The sequence below is a fragment of the Lissotriton helveticus genome, chromosome 11 (assembly GCF_964261635.1).
Source record: "Lissotriton helveticus chromosome 11, aLisHel1.1, whole genome shotgun sequence".
Lineage (NCBI taxonomy): Eukaryota > Metazoa > Chordata > Amphibia > Caudata > Salamandridae > Lissotriton > Lissotriton helveticus.
This window is the reverse complement of record NC_136072.1, coordinates 1,202,442,027-1,202,458,922: the sequence shown is the minus strand read 5'-3', so window position 1 is coordinate 1,202,458,922 and position 16,896 is coordinate 1,202,442,027.

Below are 16,896 nucleotides of genomic sequence, written 5' to 3'. Positions count from 1 at the left end.
GGAGGGGATTTCAACCTACACCCCTGCATGAACAATCAGACCTGTGGAATGATGGATGAACATGAGAACCCTCTCGTCCACTTCCTCCACTCGCGAACGGGGTCAGCTATGAACGAGATCCTCTCAGACCTGGAACTTTTAATAATAAATCCTACTCTACCACAAGATAACCAATTAGAACCTACCTATCGAGGAAGAGGGCACGAGACCACAGTGGACTACATAATGATCACAGAAGGTCTAAGAGACCAAAGTAGTAATGTTACAATTCTGGAAAACATTCTAAGTGACCACTCTGCTCTAAGTTTTAACCTACAGATGAAACAACCAAGATCTCTTATGGCATCAATAGCAAGCACCCTATCACAAAACAGGCTTGAATTAGGAAAAAACAACGGATATACTATAAAATGGGAAAAAGTGGATCCGAATAAGCTTACCAATACTTTAGTAAAAACCGCTCACAACAATATATCGATATGCCTGGATTCCCAAGCAGACCCAAAGCAAATCTTGGAAAATTATCAGACGATATTAGAACAAGTAAAAACACTTCTGACCAGAGTACCCAAACAAAATAAACCAAGTACCACAGGCTGGTTTAACCATGAATGTACTAAGGCACAGACCAACCTTAGAAAAGCAATTGGAAAACCAAACAGAGATCCAATAGAGATCCAACAACTCCGGCGAAACTATAACAACGCCAGAAGGGCAAGGAAAAAGGAGCTGAAACTGTCCTTGTGGAACGCTCTGCACAAAAGTGCACTATCTAAAGATAGTCAGTCATTTTGGAGAATCGTTAAGTCACCCTTGTTATCGGACTCTAATACCCCACAGATCGATGTGGCTATCGACGAGGAAACCTGGGTGAACCACTTTTCAAAAATATTTCAACTACCATCTTTGACTGAAGAATGTAACTTTAATCTTTCACCCGTAGTATTTCCAATACCGATTGACTTCGAACTACAAGACGTCGAAATGGCACTATTGATGAGCAAGAGCGGCAAAGCACCCGGCCCCGATGGGGTCCCTGTGGATCTATTTAAACACCTTCCTGATCTTTGGGCACCAATACTCACTAGAGTTTGCACAGCAGCAGCGAATCTCGGTCTGCTGGAGTCATGGTCATGTTCCATCATGGTCCCTATCTTTAAAAAGGGGGACCGTCAGGATACGAAATGTTATCGTCCTATATCCCTGCTTGACTCCCTAGGTAAAGTAGTCGGCAGAGTTGTCCTAGAAAAACTTCAGCACTGGGCAAGAGACAAAGATATCCTTTCGGATCTCCAGTTTGGATTTAGGGAAGGTTTTGGAACAGTTGAACAGGCCCTGAATTTAAGCATGTTGGTTTCGAAATACATACACGCAAAGCCAGGGACAATTTACATGGTTTACGTGGACTTGTCCTCCGCGTTTGACTGCGTGTCGCATGCGAAGCTCTGGTCATTGCTGAGTACATTAGGGGTTGATCCTCCCCTCCTGGACTTCTTGAGGGAGCTATATGGCGAAGCCTCAGCTAGAGTGAGATACGGGACAAAAGGAGAGCTAACGGCCCCGTTTAGGGTAGAGCGAGGAGTAAGGCAAGGATGCGTCCTGGCCCCCTTCCTCTTCTCCCTGTATACCAACGGCCTAGAGGAGACCATGTTGAGGGGGGGGCAGGATCTGCCCAGACTGAAACATCGCCTGATCCCCGCTCTGCTCTATGCGGATGATGCAGTTATTTTAGCACGCACTCCTATCGAGCTTCAGAAATCCCTATCTAAGTATGCTGACTTCATGGGTGCCCTGGACTTACATATTAATGTAAAAAAAACATTTGTCATGGGAGCGGGAGGAAAACGAAAAGTCACTAAGAACATTTATTTAAAAGACCAAAAAATTGAAAAGACCTCGCAATACCCATACTTAGGCATCATGATTGATGACAGCTTAAACTGGAAACCAGCTGTCGAGGCCAGGAGACACCTTTTTAAACGCGCAATTCTAGCACTGATGAACTTCTCAAATAAACTCGGAAAAAGACCATCAGTAGAATTGTTACAGATTTATGCTGCAAAATGCCAAGCCATCGCCCTATATGGGGCAGGGATTTGGGGACACACAGCTACTGGTTCACTGCAAAAAGAAGAAAACATCTTCATGAGATTCCTTTTGTCCACGCCAAAAGGCACTTCCATCTATGCCTCGCATATGGAATTGGGAATCCCATACATTGAAGACCTAATAAAGATCCAGCCACTTTTACTTTGGAGGCGAGTCTGGCTGTCGGATGAGAACCAGCTGACCAAAAACATCTTGCAGGACTCTATGGATTTGGATCATGTACATAAAATAGTGTGGCTCTCCTATATCAGAAATGTCTTCTCCGATCTAGGATTACAAAAGTATTATTTTACTCCAGAAAAGTTAAATGAAATATCCAAGAAAGATCTGAAACAAATCGCGCTGACCCACCTAGAGTCCTTGAGACTGACTTTGCTGACGACCAAAAAATCTGCGATTCATGCGAATATGATACAGCATTCCCCGAAAATCCAGCTTTATTTGACCCTGGAATTTTCAGCATATGAAAAAATGCTCCTAACAAGGTTCAGACTGAATCTCTTTTACAGACTAGTGACTTTTCCTGATAAAAACAATTGGAACTCTAACTTGGCCCCCTGTCCGTGTGACGATTTGTCCCAACAGTCTACTATCCACACAATTTTGTTTTGTAAATTTTTCCAAACCCACCGAAAAATCTGGATAACCCCGCTATTAAAAAGATGGGGCTATAGACAATGTCGCCCAGCCATGTTAGCATTACAGTTGCTGGATTCTGAATGTACCTGTTATCACGTACTGAATTTTTTAAAGAGTATTATGAGGCATAGGAGCAACCTTTGACTGTCTTATTATCTACACAATTTGTACACAATCTGATCATATGTTTTAAAAAAAATTGTGTGCAATATTTGTTTTTATTAATACTTGCGTATTTTGTATGTTGCGATAACTTTTATGGTTTTGCGCTGCTAAAAAACCGAATAAAGATTATTATTATTGTCCAGCACGTGCACCAAAACGAAGCCCGGGCGGGAATCTCAGTGAGCTGAGTTTACGTAGTTTTGCCTACTCCGCGCTTTGTTGAGAACGCGGAGTTCAGGCAAAACTCTGACTCTGTGGCTCTGTTCCCCTCAACCCTCCCTAATGTAATTATAATAAAAAAAAGTCACTTACCTGCTGTGGCTACAAAGAAACAGGAAATAGCAAGGAGAAAGAAAGATATTTCTCCTCATTACGCCTCCCCTGGCAAGGCGCAGCATTTTCGCGCATTCCCTTGTCTAACAGCAATGGTAAATCTGGGAATTTATCAAAATCCCTGGGTGTTGCGTTGGAAGACCCACGCACCACCCATGGAACATCTCTCTGGAGCAGAGTAATGCAACGTGAAATTTGCACTGAGTTGCGTTACTCTGGATTTACCCAGTCATTCAGGGCAACGCATGGGGGCCTTGCGCGGCTTTAGAAATCGCACCTGAGGTGTTGCTCTTGCACCGTATGGCGTGGTTCAAAAGCTATGCAACTCTTTGATACGTATGGCCCTCAGTGCTCAGCATTCATTGACCGCACCTGGTGGGACCTCCCACACAATCATTCAAGTGGCGGCTCTCATCTTAGGTTCCGTTGCCCTCCCTCTTTGGGTCGATATCCAGGCGGCTTCCAATTGATCCCATTCCTTGTTCTTGGAAGCGAAGCAAGCGGCTGCCAGCTCCTGGCATCAACAGGTCTTCTATTAGGTCTGAAATTTTAATATAAAACCAATTTTGTGGCTTTTTGGCAGGAGGCCAGCGTGCAGAGTTTGAAGGAGACACATCTTCATGGGTCCTGGCCCTGGCCACCTCCAATCACTTGGCATTTCTGATGGTAGGTCAAGCTGTGAAGTCGTTTTTTCTCATAGATCAGTTTTAATTCCTTCAAATACTTTATTTTGGCAGACATGCCTTAAAGGTTTTTGCATACACAGCACTCAAAAAAGAGTCCTTCAGAATAATATAGTCTCATAATAAATATTAAAACATCACGTCTTTAGCTTTACATAAAATACAATAAAAAGTAAAATTAGATCCTGACCTCTTAAAAAAATTACAATTCATTACGACATAGAAAGATAATATGATCATGTTGTCAATACACACATTTATTCAATGCCACCTATTGCTCAATGGAGGCCTCTCTTTTGCATCCCAGTTCTGTTATATTTGGTGCAAAATTGTTACAGAAACCTATTGAGGCAGAATAAGCTCTATGAACAAGGAGAACCCGCCCCCTTCATAATCTTCCTTCCAGGACCTTTTTCCTGATGCCCCACATGTGGCCAAGAAACTTGGCAACTGCACAGACTAAAAGTGATCTGGTATCTGATTTAGGAATTTGCATGACGTCCTGAAAGTTACGTGTACCCATTTGTTTACAGATTGGTTGTATCCATTTTGATCTGGGACGTGCGTAGGCCGGACAGGCGAACATAACATGGGCCACAGATTCCGTGAGTGCCTTGCAGCACGGGCAAGTACATGGGGGCATATTAACAACGGACAGGGATAAATAACGCAAAGTGCCCTTAGCGCTTTGTTATTTATCACCGTCTATCTCTGGAAATTTAACAACGCGTTTCTCCAGGGCGATGAAAATTCCAGAGATAGAGGTGAAATCTTCGTTTTGTATGGAACAGCGCTGGTTTTCCAGCGATGTTCCCTGCAAAACGGCGATATCCTTGCTGATACGACCATGTGGTCGTATCAGCATAATCCACCCCCTATGTTAAGCATTTGGCAAAATCTAACGTGTGCTAAAATCCTGTTGGCTGCCGTGTAAATATCGCGATGTGAGCATCAGCGATATTTTACAAGGTAGTCCATCCGCGGTACGCCCTGTGACGCCCACTTTGCATCTCATTAGAGATGCAAAGGGAGGCGTCGAGAAAAAGGGTGCTAACACGCGATTATGCATGTTAGCACCCTCTTGTAAATAGGGCGATAGTTTTATCTCAGCTTTTCTGGCTTTTTAAGCCAAAAAAGTGGAGATAAAGCCCCTTAGTATTTGTACGTTACTATGCCACTTACTAAGGAGGTCATTCAAGCGGAGAGTACCAAACCTTGTGTAACCCAATCCCAGGATTGCCTCTTTACTATGTTTTGTTGGAGCAGGGATAACTTGGAGCTTTCCCAGGCTCCCCCCAAGCCCTATATCCGAAAGAAGCCTCCTTGTATTGCTTAACCATCCAATCTTATTTTAATTTTCAATTTTCTTATCAACGTAACTAAATCAATTTGTAACAAAGTGATATTGCATCTTTGGGAAAGACAATAACAAACAGTTTACCTTTTATTTCATAACTATTAGGGGGTTTTCACAAAAGATTCACAATATTGATGGGACCTTTAGTTTGTGCATTTTTTATACCTGCACCAACCCAACATGTGTGTGAGTCCTTGAGCTGCATGAACGAATCCTGCAGCTGTGGGTGAAGCTGCACCTGTTCCCTGTACAGAAACTCTGCGTCTCCTCTGAAAAAGAAGAGGGTATTTTTGTCCCACTAAGCTTAAAAAAATGCAAGCTGGCGAGTGAGATTTCTAACGCGAGCGGTTGCCAGCGGTCGCAGTCAGCGGGCTGCTGCTCGAGTAAATTTGCTGCAGCACGACTCAGTTTTGTACTCGAACTGCAGCAAAATCAACTCGAATGGCCGCAGGCTCTTGCACAACGCATGGTGCCGTTAATGCTGATTTGTCAGCGCTGCTCGTGCTACTGGCGCTAAATTGCAGTGTAAGCTTTCATCCGTTGGCAGAATGCAGGAGAATCCTGCAGAGTTTTTATATAACTCTCTTTGGGTCACAGAGGGCTTGATTTGCAGTTTGGTAGACGAGTTACTCCGTCACAAACATGACTGATATCCTGTCCGGTGAGTTAGAAGTGCCTTATATCCAGTGGTAGTTATAATGCATGCGATGGGTGATCTGTCACGTTTGTGACAACGTCGTAAGACATCTGCCAAAGTCTAAATCAATCCCAGAGTCTCTTCAACAACATATTTCACTAATACACAGTGAACCGAAAGATACCGTAGTGTAAGCCTCTGCTACCCAGGTGTAGACATGCATGCTTTGCCCTGTAATGTGCAACCAGGCAATCTGTGTCTTCAACAGTAGCCATGGTTACGGGCGAGCAGGACACAAAGGCCCTTACTTATCATTGTGTTGCGTCACCCTTGCGCCTGGCAAATGGGCACAAGGGCGACACAACCCTAAAGTCAGATTTGTCGAGCCACCTTGTATAGTCATGCTTGGCTTGATAAATCTAGAGTAACTCAACGCAGTGAAAATCAATGTCTTGCATTACTCTGCCCTCAGTCGTAGACTTGGGAATGCATCATAATGCTCTGGCTTAACGGGTGAGGCGTAACGAGGAGAAATATCTTTAATTCTCTTAATTTTTTCCTTTTTCTATAAGCTGTCGGCAGCTCATTTACACAGAGGAAAATGCCTCAGCAGATTGTTTTGTGCAGGAAGGTGTAACTTCCTGCACTAAAACAATCCTGCTTACAATGCAGGTACCCTTGCCTATATATCCTTAATACAGAGTGCCCTGAGTGGTAGAGGTTAGGGTAGTTGACGTGGTTCACCCCCTTTGGCATCCTTAGTAGTGCCCCGTGCAGTTGCCTCCCTCCAACCCGAAGCCGGGACCTTGGCACGCACCTGCGTTAGCCACGCGCCTCCTGAAGTGTGGCTAGGACACCTGGCACAACGGTGGGTCACTCCATTTTCCAGCTTGTCAGTTACCTTCACCAGATTGGGGCTTAATTCATTGCAGTAAAAGTGAAAGTAAGAGGAGCCATTGGGCTTCTTTTACTTCACTGAATCAGTGCTCGGGGTAAATAGCTCAGCCCCCGAGCACTGATTCTAACGGAAGAGGTATCATGGGAAGAGGAGAACCTCTTCTTCTAAAGGTAACTCAGACCAGTTGACCCCTACTAGGGGATCGCCACAGGAGAGCGATCCCAAAGCCGGATCCACTCACTAGACACCAGGCATGGGGGAGCGGCCCCTCGGGCAAGGGCTTGTACTCCTCCTTAATTATCTTTATATTTAAGTCTTTCTGCCCCCCCTGGATGGGCAGATCCGGGCAATTAACCCCCATTCTGCCCCTCTGGGCAGAAATGACTTTAGACACCAGGGATTCTTCATTTAATAGATATTTAAGCTTGAGAGCTGCCCTGCATGGCGAAGCCTCCACCCCAACTAAATGGGGCAAAGTTCTTTTTGCCCTCCAAGAACAGAAAGCCCACTAGAAGTAAACATTGTTTGAAAATTATATATATAGGGTTGGGGACTGCCCAGCATGGGCATGGCTGTTCCCTTACCCCAAGTAAATGGGGAAAGTATTCCTGCCCCCGGGGTTGAAGATGAGGGTTATGTACCCGATATGCACTCCCCTGCAGGCACAGAAAGCCCAATAGACTCCTGTGAATTTTCTATAGAAATATAGGTGTGAAGGCTGCCCACTGTGAGCATGGTGATGCCTCCACCCCACCTAAATGGGGTAACACTCTTTCTCACCCTCCTTTAGAAAGATTGGGGTAATTACCCCATAACTGCCACCCAAGGAAGGATAGAATGCTCACTAGAACTAAGTTTTTTTTTTTTTTTTTTTTTAAATATAGTGGTCGGGCTGCCCAGAATGGGCATGACTATGCCCCCATCCCAAGTAAATGAGGCAGAAGTGTTTCTGCCTATCCTGGGGGCAAGTGCGGTAATTACCCCTGATCTGTCCCCCTGGGGGATGGAAAGCCCACGAGACTCCATGAAAAGTTTTTTTTAAATATAGGGGTAGGGTCTGTCCCCATGGGCATGGCTATGTTTCCACCTCAACTAAAGGGAGCAACAGTTTTTCTGCCCCCTGGGGGCAGATTGGGGTAATTACCCTTGATCTGCCCCTTCCAGGGGGAGGGGAGAAAGCCCACTAGCTGCCAGGGAATCATTTTGTTTCTTTTTCTAGGGGTGGGTGCTACCCGGCATGGGTTTCGCAATGCCTCCCCAAGTAAATGGGGCAACAGTCTTTCTGTCCTTTAGGGGAAGATGGGATCATTTCCACTGTATGCAAGAAATATATCTTTAAAAAAAAATAACGGGGTGGGGCTTTACCATCCTGACATCAGGCCCCACCCTCACCCCTAACACCTCTACAGTCTTTCTGCTCCCTGCGGACTCAAGCATTCCATCCCAATGGCAAGCGAGAGGCCTTCTGATTCTTTTTTTTTTTTTTTTTTTAGTTCAAAAGATTTTTATTAGGAGCTGCAAAGAGAATCAACAGTACAGGAATAGTCGGTTCAGTACGAATAGTTACAGTCACATGGCTAGGAATACAGAAAGTTGGTACCAATAATGCAATTGAGTCCATAAAACAATGAGTCCAACATGTTACATAAAATACCCCTTAAAATGACCACATACATTCCGATGACGCCTTCTGATTCTTGTGTGTTGTTTTTACATATGGGCCGGGAGAGCTCAGCTAATGCCCAGTTCAATCCCACTTGAAATTGTGAACGGCTGCACTTTTTGGACTTGGGTATCCTGTCACCTGGAAAAACCAAACAGTTCTAAAAACTAGATATCTGTGGGAGTCCTGGGTGGAGTGCGTTGCATGCATAACACACCTTTCTATTACCAAAATTGTACTGCAAACCTCAAACATTGACTGAAAACACCCATTTCCCTCACATTTCTGTGAGGGAAACATCTAGAATCTGTAGGGAGACACAAATGTCCTACCACATAGCATTCTCCCAAGTCTACCGATGAAAATTATACCTCCCTTAAATGCTTCATGGAGAAATCAGCAATAGGGGTGGCTGCGAGATTTGGGGCCATGGTTAGCTGCCATCCAAGGACACCTACCATCACAGTCATCTTTCCTCAGGAATCCACAAAATTCCTAACATCCAGCATAACCCCACTTGTGCTGATAACAACACTGCACCACTTGTGTGCTTGGGCCTACTGCCAGCAACAGGAACAGATCAAATGGAGGTCATTATGGCTCCCATTGATCTTGGTTTGATCTGTTCCTGTTGCAAGCACTAGACCCAACCACACACATGTGGCAGAGTTTTTATCAGCACACGTGGGGTAATGCTGGGAGTTAGGAATTTTGTGGATTCTGCAGATTCCATCACAGTAATGTAAGGAAAATGTGTGATTTCAGGCAACGTTTTAGGTTAGCAGGGCATTGTGGTTAAACAATAGCTCATGAGATCCATGCAAGTCACCCCATCCTTGATTCCCCCAGGTGTCTAGTTTATAAATGTGCAGATTTGCTAGTTTTTCCTTGGTGCCGACTGAGCTAGGGCGCTAAATCTTCAGCTATACACTTTCAAAAAATCGGTCAGTTTTGAGTGCAAAAATGTGATGTACCCATGTTTCATTTTGGGCTGTTTCCTGTTGGTAACACTAGGCCTACCCACACAAGTGAGGTACAATTTGTATTGAAAGACGTGCCTAGTTAAAAAAATATATTGGTTTGCTAGGTTTGCCAAGGTGCGGGTTGACCTAGGGTCCCAAATCTACAGTTACCTACTATGAAAAACAGGTTAGTGCTGAGCAGACACTCTTCTTTGTTTTCTGGCTGGTCCTGAAGAAGGTGGCATGTTATCCTTGTTGAGCCACCGAAACGCGTCGACTAGAGCCTAATCAAGATCCTGCCTTTTGCAGCTGTTGGATATAGTCTGTGGAAACTTCAATGTCACTCTGTAGCAGATTCTCCCAGATTGATTGAATGTGTGTTTGGGGAAAGTGGTTCCATGGTATGAAAGCGTGTGTCTGAGTTTGAGTGTCTCCTCTCGTGGGATTAAAAATGTGTTGTGTATATTCTTTGATTGTTTGTTTATATATATTTTGATTGTGGATAATTTATGTATTGCTTTTTTGTAAAAAAGAGAAAAAAAATTGATGTATACTTATATTATTAAAAAAAAGAGAGAATAAGATAGAAATATTTTTTATAAAAGAAATTAAAAAGATATTTTTGGGAATTGTTTGTGTTTTGAATAGTTTTTTGTATGGCTCACATATGAAAAGGGATATAATACCATTGTAAAATAATTGTAGGTCGGAGCGAGACTCTTTTTGATATGATTGTTTTGTATTTCCCCTCTTCTCCCTGACCGTATATTACTCTTTTAGAGGGGGTCCCCCCTTTTCTGCGTATTACTAATTACATGTTGCTGCATTTGTGCCTTCCAAATGTAAGCCACTGTGAAAGAAAGAAGATATTTTGAAAAATACCTTCTAAATGATATGCTGCTACCTAAGGGTACCCACAAACTTACAGATGTTCCTGATAAGTGCTTTGTACATGGTTGGGTGCCTACCTGCATGTATGAATGAACGTGCATTATTACACATATCGATGGGTGTGGACAAGTGTATGTGCTTGTGAAGGGCTGGTGTGAGCATGTGGGTGCACTTGTGAGCCAAAGGGTGGAAGCGAGTGTGCACGTGTGTTCACCCGCCACACTACTCATAAAAATTACAAGCTGTCACTGCAGGAAATAAGATGGAGGCATGTACAGAGCTCAGATAGCACAGCTGAGAAAGATGCGAGTGAATTTAATGCATGGTTGATGGGTGACTATGTGCATGGATACATGGTTGAATGAGTGACTGCACCGATGCAACCAACCCATTGTGAAACTTTTGAGCCTTCCCTGCGTTCACCCATCCACATTACCACAAGCACAAGCTCATTGGACAATGAAATAGCATGTTCAGATATAAACCATTATTCAGACGTCGGAGAGACGTGCAGGTGAGCCGGCATTGCCCGTGACTCCGCTTCGGTGGTCCCTCCAGTGGTCGGGTCCCTCCCCTTCATCTATGAAGTAATTTTCCTCCTCTTTCGAGGTGGAGACGCACCGCTGGTTCCTTAAAAGAGATCAGGTATACTTCATTCGGACATCTTCACCTTACGGGGAGTCCTTCCCGGTCCTAATTTTCTGTGGGCCCATCTGTTTTTTGTTTATTTGGGTCCTGATAAAGTGCCGCCCGACTTTTGGGCTCCTTTGGCACGAAACATGTTGACCACACATACATAAAGCTACCCTGGTACCTTAAGACCTCCTGGTAGCACCACTGTTTTTACTTAGTACTGCTCCCATTTTGAAATAAAAAGTTCAAGGGTCTATTTTAAGTCGCCAAGTCACTTTGCACATATTACAGGTCATCTCTTTTTAGCCCACATGCACCCATCACATACGGTGTCCTTAGATCTGAAGAACTCTGCCAAAGAAGCCACCAGGCTCGTCAGACATTGCAACTCCGGTCTGACGAGGAGCACCCTATGATGAAGCGTGACACCCTGACAGGTGTGTGAGGGCATCACGATCTGAAATTCAGATCTCCCAGAGACTTGAACACTAGTCAGTTAGCAACCTTGAGTGCATCTGCTCCAAAGAGGAGCAGACTCCCTACTGTGATTTACACAGATATAAACCAGACCTATTGGCTTTGGCAATGCTTGTTTATGTTTTCTGCATGAAACTGGAGAGTTACTAATCCAGTGACAGTTGTAAAACACAGATTTGCGAGACAGCGCTTCTGTTTCCAGTCAGTGCCAAGCTGCAGGCATCTCACTGCGACTGCTGCCGAGGGGGCGATTATTCCAAAGAAAGCAGAAACCGGACAGAAGACAAACTCATTGATCGGTTAAGAAACAACTCCAGGAGGTTGTGTTAGAAACGTAACAAAAATAGCCGCTACCCCCGCCTGGGCTCGAGGCGCTCCATGCACACGGTGCGCAAGAAACCAGGGCCAGATTTATGAGCAGGAAGTCCCCTTGCTGCGCTGCGCTGCACGTCGCAAAGAGTGCAAGAATGCGCCATATCTACTAAGACGTATTTCATATTCCTGCTCTCTGCCTGCCTCGTTGTGGCTGCCAAGGGCCAGCGTGTGCCCCATGCACCATCGTGCGAGAGGGCCCGTGTTACAGGCAGGATTATCTTTGTGGAGGAAGGGGCACCTTCCTGCATAAAAACAACAATCAGCGGTATGTTCCTCTTTCTACAGGTGCTGCAGAATGCAGAACACGTAGAAAGAGAAAAAACATGAGAAATAAACATATTTCTCCGTGAAACACTTCCGCTGTGAAGGAGTGGTATTTTGACTCATTCCCAAGTTTACTTTTGGAAGTAAATCTGGGAATGCATGAAAAAAACACGGGTAAATATGAGTTTGGAACCCACGGCACAAGCTGGGAATTGCACTACGTTCTGTTACTCGATGGGCCTCATTTATGGGATATGGTTTAGGGTCTCTATTGAATCCAGTGCATTCCTGCCTTTCTGTCTCCGCAGACACCATTTCAGCAGCCTAGCACCAATGCAGGCACCCTTGCACCGTGGTGCAAGGGTGCCTGCGTTGTCAGCAGGATTGTTTTTCAGCAGGAAGGGGCACCTTCCTGCACAAAAACAATCCTGGGAGGCTATTTCCTCTTTCCATGTGTGCTGAAGAATGCAGCACACATGGAAAGAGGAAAAAACAAGGAGAAATAAAATTATTTCTCTTTGTTGTGTCCCCTGGGGAGGCGTAGGGTTTTGGCGCATCCCCACATTTACCTGCTTTTGTAAATATAAGGAAGCGTCAAAATCCACGGGTGCAATGCAACGCCCATAGAACACCACTCTAGTGCAGAGCACGGCAACGCAGCGATTTGCACTTCCTAGCCTTACGTCATATCTATGAGGCGACTCAAGGCCACGCAAAGTGGCCTTGCGTGGCCTCATAAGTATGATTTTGTAGTTTTCGGCCATCCTAGCATACATAGACTGACACTACGGCAGCACAAGGAGCTCATACAAACGCCCTTAGATTCACTATGCCACGCATAGCCACGCAAAGTGTCTCTGTGTGGTATAGTAAATCTCACTGAAGGGTTTGCGTTGCCGTGCATCACTTTGCCTGACCCAAAGCCGATGCAACGTCTTCGTGAATCTGGGCCCAGGTCAGCAGGTGGTTGTCGAGTGTTGGAGGCTCTGAATGCGCACTGGTCACCTGGGGCCAGATGCATCAAGGGCTTGTGTTGCCCGAGGTGGCGCGAGGCAGCGCAAGCCCTTCAGTTAGATTTACAATGCCATGCAGAGTCACCTTCTGCGGCTCTACGTGGAATAGTAAGTCTGCAGTGACGCGAGCCAGTGCAAGCCACTGCCTTGCTTTAGCCTGCGTAGGGAAGGCAATCTATGGGTGGAGAGTGGGTGTTTCCACCCATGGTTTTTGCTGCAATACCAGATTTACTCAGACTAGTAAACCTGGTAATGCGTAGCAGTGCTACGCCTTCCCAGGTGAGGCGTGACAAGGAGAAATAGCTTTATTTCTCCTTGTTATTGTGTTGTGTGCTGCGGAAAGAGGAAAATACCTCTGGGGGTTGTTTTTGTGTAGGGAGCTTCCCCGTCCTGCACAAAACAATCCTGGCTTTAATAAAGGTACTCTTGCACCTGTGGTCAGGGCCGGCATTAGTGCTGGTGCTGACCGTTGCGACAATCATTTTTTGCTCCCCCCACATCCCATGACCTCCTCTCCCTACCACCGGACAAAAGTATCTCTCATCTCTCCAAACATAAGTTATTGCTAAACACAGCGCACCTTCTGAGGTCAGCGCCCCCTCCACAGGTCAACGCCCAGTGAGGCTGCACTGGTCGCACTGCCCTAAAGCCGGCCCTGCTTGTGTTGACACTTCGCAGCCACAAGAGAAAGAGCAGGAATGCACCAATCGTTAGTGAATATACCCCCAGATTCATCAAAGTCCTCTTTTGCGAGTCCTTAATTGCGAATATTAAGGAATCGCTATTAAAGACTCGCAAAACGTTATGCATGTAGAAATCGCAATTTATTTTGCGATTTCTACTGCTTCCTTATTTACGATTCGCTAATTGCGAATCGCAAATAAGGAATGGCTTTCTCATTCATTCCTATGGGCCTGAAGGCCCATAGGAATGAATGGGGAGTCATTCATTATTTGCGATTAGCAATTAGCGAATCGCAAATAAGGAAGCCATTTCAAGGGTGCCAGGGGTGTCCAAAGGAAACCCTGTAGCACCACTGAAATGCAAATGTACACTGGTGTTGCGCACACACATGTCAAAAGGACATGTGTGTGTGTAACATGAAACTTTGAAAAATGCACTACAGTGGATTTTTCTAAGTTTTCGCTATTTACCACGAAGTTACACTTTGCCGTAAATAGCGGCCCCATATTGCGAATTCGCAATTTTAAAAAGGTTTATGAATAGCATTTAAGAAATCTCTAATTGAGATTCCTTAAATGCAATTCTTCGCAATTTAGCGATTTCTATAATTACGATTTTTGCATTTGGGATGATGAATCCCAAATGCAAAAATTGTGTTCGCAAAGGGCCAGATTCTCAGAATCTGGCCCTTTGCGAGCCCATTTTGGCTTCATGAATCTACCTGATAGTGCTCTCCTGCTCTGTCATTTTATTGCAGAGCAGCAAGTTGTCTTATATTGATAGATCTTGCCCCAGGCGCCTCTCCAGTCCTTGAGGCTCTGCATGCACATTGCACTCGATGGCACCAGCTCCATCTAACCTCGATCACTCGAGTTTGTGCACACACAGCGTGTCTAAGACACCAGGGGCCTCATTTATGAGGCCGTGCGTGAGTTTTGCGCTTCCGATGCGTCACTTTTTGTGACGCATCGGCGGCGTAAAACATGCCTCCTGATGCGCACTATTTACAAAGTGACGCATCTAAGCAGATGCGTCACTTTGTAATCCCCTGCGCTACATTATACCTGTGTCAGGTATAATGTATGCAGAGGGGGCGTTCACCAGCAAAAAGCCTCGTAATAGTGACGCAGTGAAATCTATGAGATTTCACTGCGTCACTTTTAGGATGCTGTTGCGTCAAAATCTTGCACCTGCCTCACAGCAGGCATAAGATTGACGCAGGCCCTTTCACATGGGGCTTTCCCCATGTGAAAGGAAGCATTGCTGGAGTTGCGTCACTTTTGTGACACACTCCAGCAATGCGCCACTTTTGCGCCTACAGATACGTCAGAAATACTGACGTATCTGTAACTCCTTGCGACATGATGCGTCATATTATAAATATGACGCATCAATCATGTCGCAGGGAGAGCGCAGTGAAAAGTGACGCATCGCTGTTTTCACGCAGCGATGCGTCACTTTTCATAAATGAGGCCCCAGGTACCGAGTCTTCAGCTGCTTCATAAACATTCAAGGCTGTGTGTATTTACGCTGTCACAAAGGAAGCAGGTCTGAGGCTGGTTCTGAGATGTTCAAGGTTCTGCATGAACACTGTTGCATAGGTACAGGTCTTCGTCTAATCTGCAAACGTTCAAGGTTCTCCATGCGAGTGGAACAAAGGCACCAGGTCTTTGGTTGACTTTTAAATATTCAGCGGTCTGCATGCACACCGGTGCAAAGGTACCAGGTACCGGGTCTGAGGTTGGTTCTCAGATATTCAAGGTTCTACAATGAAATCTGGGGCAAAGGTACCTGGTTCAGAAATAGTTCTACGTGCACACCGGGACAAAGGTGCCAGGCCTTCAGTTGGTTCTGCATTTTGCTGAAACATTGATGAGAGGCAATACAGACAAATACAATAATGAGTCAATAAGCAAGGAGTTCTTTCGCAGGTTCTGTTGGTTGTGCGTTGTAAATAATTTATTTCATATATCCTTTAAAATTTAAGTACAGCCAATGTGACAGCACATTTTTGTACCGTACACGGGATGATAATCGGATTTAACTGAGACACCATTTACAGATGTTTCGAAACGCCGGAGATTAACAGGATTATTGAGGTCTTGGTGACATACCGAACACAGTAAGCCCTGAAGAAGCCCTTTCTAGGGTGAAAAGCGAGGATTTCGCATTTAAAAACCTTAGTAATTCACTGAAAAAACGAAATGTCACAGGGGCGTTATAGTTAGGAAATCTAAAAAAACGTAGAAATTCAGTGAAAAAAAAACCAAGGTTACAGGGACGTTAGGGGTAGGTTGACATTTCACTCGTACAAAACCAGAGAAATTCAGCAGGTACAGTTAGCTGAGCTAACTATAACTCGCGCCCCCACAATGCGCTGCTTGACCTCACATATTACATCACTCATGACATGTTCAGTGACATCCCTGATGACAACACTGATGGCATCTCAAATGACATCACTGATGCCCGTAGGGTTACAGTGCGCTCTTACAAATGGCAAAAATAAATAAATAAATAAATCCACAGAATCTCTGACGCACCTACTCACACCTCCACATAACCTTTCATACACCCACTCCAACTTCCACGCTATCATTCTCAGAACCAGTGGAGAGCTTGTATCACTGCCATGAGGCGAGACATGGGGAGGAGCCCTCCACTCTACAGGTTATTTATCGGTCCCTTATCAAGGAGTCTCTCGCTGTACGTGGAGTCACTGATTGACAGTTGACTTCACCTTCGCGAACACTGATCTTTGGCGATGTGATCTATTCCACACCTGATTATCCAACGACCTTAGGGGCATATTATCAAGGGGGTTTATCTCCGCTTTTTTGGCTTTAAAAGCCAAGAAAGCAGAGATAAAATTATCTCCCTATTACCTAGCTGTCGCTAACACCAGTTAGCGACAGCTAGTAGGAGATAGCGACCATCTTGGGCCCCACTTTGCATGTAAGTGATATTTATCACTAATGACATGCAAAGTGGGCGTGCCAAGATGTTAGGGACTGGAAACAGTCGCTAACATCGCTATCTCCTATTACCAATTTATGGAGATATTCGCGCTAAGCGCGAATATCTCCAAAAGCTAACACCTGCCTCGAGTAGTT